General features: G+C 34.7%; 1 pseudogene; it reads right to left on the bottom strand.

Moving 5' to 3' along the window:
- On the bottom strand, positions 2,609-4,422 carry LOC109328969 (annotated as a pseudogene).

Genomic DNA, 5,644 nt, shown 5'->3' with positions numbered 1-5,644 from the left:
TTTCTATTCTATTTTATTTTTATTAGGCATTAGGTGAAATATGTAACTAATTGAACAAACTCGTAATGCTCAAACATAGTATTGGTAATTAGGATCGTCCTGTCCACCATGCCCATGCCTACTAAAATTAGGGCAGGCATGAGCATGCATGTTTTTAAATAGGACATGATATATCATGCCCTGCCCACCTAAATATGGGCAAAGCAGGCTTGCGGACACCCTAAATTAAAAAAAACTAAAAATTATATAGTACATGGAACATTACAAAATATTATATATTGCTCTTATTTTTTATTGCATTGTTGAAACATTGCAATACTCATGTTATCATACTTGATATTACATGGATGCACAATGTGACACTGAGATTCAAAACACAAAATAAACACGTTGTTTTGCATAAACCGTACATGTAGTTAATTAGTAAGATATTATATTTTGAAAAATTACTACATTGTAATCGAGTGGTGAGAACATGAATTACTCTTGTCACACTTGACCAATCAAATTTCTTATTGTAGTATTCATTTATGCCAATTGGCTGCCCTGCGCGCCCGTTTGAAATGCATGCGGACGAAAAAGAGCATGTTGGGCGGACATTTTATGGCAGATGGGCACATTTTTCATGTCCCGCCCACACAAAACGTGAGGGCGGGCAGTTGGGCCCTATACGCTTGGCCCAAATTGCCAATAATACTCAGACATGAAACTTTGTAGTTTCTTTGAGTAACAATTTGTCTATTTTGTACTTGGCATTACATAGGCATAAAAGCATAATCAAGCGATTTGAGGCAGGCTAGCCCAATAAACACTATTGGAAAAATGGTTGAGCCCAAAATTAGGAGAACCAAAGTTGTTCCATTGTGGATGACAGATTATGATACTAAAAAAAAAATACTATTTTGTAATTTTTGCTCTTTCAGAAAAAGACTACCAATTAAGACGATGCCAAGTGTATGGCTAATATCCTAAGTAGGGTTTGCTTATTGTATTGAAGACTATTATGGTGTTTATCTTAGGCTATGAAAAATATCTAGAGCTTTGCTCATCTCTTACCTCTATTTATTTTTCTTTTTTGGTAATTAAATCCTACCAATTTGGTGTTTTCATCCTCCTCCCCATGCTTTCTAAGCAAACATCTCAACCTGTAAAAGACCCCTTGAGCAACAGTTTGGAGAAACTCTCCTCGATGGAGCTCCATTTTGCTCCAAGACGGGAATTGTTGCAATAGACCATGACCACAAAACATGAAGAACTTCAATCTGTAATTTCAGATCTGAAATCACAGATCCAACCTAAACCACCTCCCTCTAATCCACCTTCGTCATCACCATCAGGTTTCTCCATCCCATTTCATCCTAATTTCACTAGTGCCATTCACTCATCTTCTTTCCACAATCTTTGACACTCCCAAAGGCCTACCTCAACTCGCCCACATGACCACTGTATTCTTTTACTCCCAAATTCCCACCCAGTGAATTAAACCCTACCATTACCCACATGTTCAAAAAGATGCAATGACAAAACTATTAGTTGATATGCTATAAGACGGAATTGTGGTGCCCAACACAAGTCCATTTTCCTTTCCGATACTGTCGGTGAGAAAAAAATATGGCACTTGGCGGTTTTGTGTTGATTATCGTAGCCTCAATGCTATCACAGTCAAAGACCGATTTCGAATTCCCCCTTATTGACGAGTAACTGGATGAGTTGGGCAACACAATAATATTCTCTAAAATTGATTTGTGGTCTGATTACCATCATATCCGAGTGCATTCAGAAGACGTACCTAAACAACCTTTCGCACTTTCGATGAGCACTATGAGTTTTTGCTAATGTCGTTTGGCCTTACCAATGCGCCCTCAACTTTTCAATTAGCAATGAATGATCTGTTACGACCTTACCTACGTAAGATTGTGTTGGTTTTTTCGATCATGTTTTAATCTATAGTGCTACATTGGCAGACCATGTTACTCATATTCAGTTGGTTCTTGAATTGCTACTAATGCATCAATTTTATACTAAAGTTGTTTTTGGTGTAGAAACAATGGCTTATTTGGGCCACATTCTATCTCCCAATGGGGTTCATCTTGACCCCGGTAAAATCCAAGCTATGGTGGATTGGCCTGTTCCGTGTTCGTTGACCACATTGCATGGGTTTCATTGCCTCACTGGATTTTACCGTCGTTTTATTCGGAGCTACGCCTCTCACGCTGCTCCACTCATAGATTTACTAAAGCATAGCACTTTTACATGGTCCAATCAGGTTGAAGTGGCCCTTACAATAATGAAAAATATAATGATCAACACTCCGGTGATGGTGCTGCCAGATTTCAACCTTGTCTTTAATGTTGAAACAGATGCTTCAGCTCTTACTATTGGGCTAGGCTCTCCCAAAATGGACACAAGTTGCCTTCTTCAGCAAGAAGCTTTCACCGAGAATGCAAGTCGTGTCTGCTTATGTTCGGAGGATGTATGTTGTGACAAAAGCAATAATGAAATGACGCCAGTATTTGATTGGGAGTTATTTTCGAATTTTTACCCGTGACAAACAAATACTTATCAATTTTCAATAATTTTTTTCACATAGGTTATAGAGAATAATTGACAGTATAGAATTAATCATTAAACTACCATAATAAAACTTCTCTATAGATAAAATTAAATGCTTATGTAATATGCCAAATCTTATCTACCTACTAAAGTGTGTTGACAATAGTTAAGTAAATGAATATAGATCATTTGTCTTTAATGAAGTTTCATTCTTTGTCCCAAGTCACATATTGCCATATGAATAAATAAACTTTTTAAAAAGAAAAAGTGATATTCTGATTGGTCTAGAATATAAAATATGACACTATTTGAGACATGTGATATTTGTCTTACAATGATTCAAAAGCATTTGAATCTACCTATCAGCCTCGCCTGCTTGCTAATGGAACCACTTCAGCCAGAGGTGTTGAGAGAGGTATTGGGATTGGAGATGTTCTACAAACTGGACAAGTAGGATGCAACCTCAACCAAGGGTCTATGCACTTTGGATGGAAAAGATGCTCACAGTATGGCAATAAACGAAGCATATCATTAGCCTTGTAATCTGCAAGACAGATGGAGCAGCATGTTGCTGTCCAATCTGACTTCCTAAGCTTGGCTTCAGAGTACCGCATCTTTAGGTAACTCAGAATTGTGGATTCATCTAGCCCCACATCAATTATTGAGTGTTGTGGTTCAAGGAGATCAGGGTTGTTTCTCCATCGAGTAGAAGCAGTCGAGAACACCTGTCAACGAATCTGGAAAAAATTAGAAGGCATTAGATTATATATATAACTAAGTGTTTAGTAGATTTTGCTAACCATTGTTCTTTGTTCTTAGGACAATATTGTAATACCCTTAATACATTGTTTTAAAATGTGGTTATGACTCCTGTGATTAAGATTATTGTGACTATTGCGATGTAGATTGAAGTTTTTACCATAAGAATTTTTTGTAATTAAAAAATGATTTTGAAATTGATTTGCAAATGTGATCTAAAGCAGCTGTATTGCAGGCATGATACAACCATGTCATTGTGACCCAATATTACACATCAATATTGTGATCACATGAGGTGAAATATTACCAAAACCTTGAAATGATGTATTTGCATTAAGATTTCATCTCAAAACTAATTTGCAATGAGAGTAGTAATAGTCCAACATATATTTTAACAATGTCTAAGAGAATAAGGCAGGCGATATGAGATTTACTTCCCAACATGCCCCCTCGACATAACCAGACAAACAGTTACATTTGACCCATAATTAAATAATATTTTTTTAGTCCATAAAAATTTGAAAGTAGTTGGGCTTAAACTCTAAGATCATGTTAAAATTTCATCATAAATCAATTGGCAATAAAAGAAGTACCTAAATAATATTTAAATTATAACTAAGAAAATGAGACAAGAGAGATACTTCCTAACAATTTGACAATTTGAATGTAGAGAAAACTACACCTGTACTCCGGTACAGAAGTAGGAAGTGGGGTGATGGTTGTGACGAGGAGGAGAATTCCAATTGAAATTCCTATGCCATAGCCAACGCTGCTGATATTGTTGGAGCCAAGGAATCTAGAGGCATTAGTTGTGTTGCTCATCTTGTTAGAGAAATGGGGGAAGCTGATTTTGGGATCAAGATAAAAGAAATGATTTTGTTACCCATGATGATGGTGGTGGCAAGAGAAGTATTGGTTATTTGGCTCCAGGAAGACCATATTAAAGTCAACTCCTATATGAAAGATAGTAGAAATGGGAAAGGGGCTATGACAAGGTTTAGTTTTGAATCAAGACAACATGTATTTCGAAATAAGTAAAGACAAGTCAAATGATGCATTGCCTGTTAATACATTCCACTTTGTGAATGTTAGATTATGTTTACATGTTCACAAGTTTGTGAATGTCAATGATCCTTATTTAAGTTGTCATATCCTTGTTTTAGGGAAGGCAATCATACCCAGAATTATTGGTACCCGCAGATAATATTTGCAACGAGCCAGGTTCAAGTTTTTGTTTTTTAATTTACGGGTAATTGAGACCGGAGATTTTGAGACTAGTTGTTGGATGAGTCCAGGTAAGGAGGTATCTAAACCCGTCAGTACCTAGACTTATTATTCATTCCTCTATATATATATATATTGTTAATCCATAATTATAATATTATAATAATTTACAAATGAGATTGTTATGTTATTACATCGTGATTTAATGTTACATTGTTCAGTAATGATATAACGTTATGTTGTTGATTAATATGTGTAATATAATGTAATATTGATTAAACGTTTCTTACTAAATCAATTTTATATCAATGATTTATTTTATGTTTGTCTGAGTAAATAAGTTGTGTTTTGTAGTCAATTTAATTTGTATTTAAAACTTTAAATTATATTTTATAATTTTTATATTTTTAATTATCTAAGTAACATATAAGATTGTGGAAAAATAAACACATAAGAATGAATGAAGCAAATCTGAATCCTTAAATGAAACAATGAGGTGAATATGAATAATGCAATAGTCATACCTGTCCATACCCATTTGTGTGTTGATTTGACTTAACATCTTTCATAAAAGTAGCATTAATTAATCTTATCTGTCACGGTCAATCATTGTGAATGCCCACGTTCCATGCACTACAAGCAAAGTGATTGGTTTTTATTTTTGTAGGTTTTTGGCTGGCCAGATTAGTATTGCTATGAATTATGTACTCTCTTAGCTCTCATACATACACATGCAGCCAGATAGATTTATAATTAAAAAATTATTGTCATTGTTCACCTTTTTTGGGTTAAAGCCATCACCAACTACATTTAAAATGAAAATTTGAAAGTTCAACCGAAATTGCAAAATGTAAATAGATCACCTCTTGTATTTTATTTTTGAATTACAATCCAACCTAATATTAACTGTTGTGATCAATAGAGTGCCATCAATAATATGATTTTGATATTTTAGAAAGAAAAGAATTATGATTATGAGACGTTCTCTACTGGGATGATATATAATAAACCTCTTGACTTGAAGTTGTTGACCAAGAGTGAATTTTAACATTATAAACGGTTATATTATATAAGCATGGATCGAATCCCCATGTCTTAGTTAAGACTT

This window comes from Lupinus angustifolius, chromosome LG02 (genome assembly GCF_001865875.1).
Source record: "Lupinus angustifolius cultivar Tanjil chromosome LG02, LupAngTanjil_v1.0, whole genome shotgun sequence".
Classification (NCBI taxonomy): Eukaryota; Viridiplantae; Streptophyta; class Magnoliopsida; order Fabales; family Fabaceae; genus Lupinus; species Lupinus angustifolius.
The sequence above is the reverse complement of the archived record's forward strand: the minus strand, read 5'-3'. Positions and strand labels throughout refer to the sequence as shown.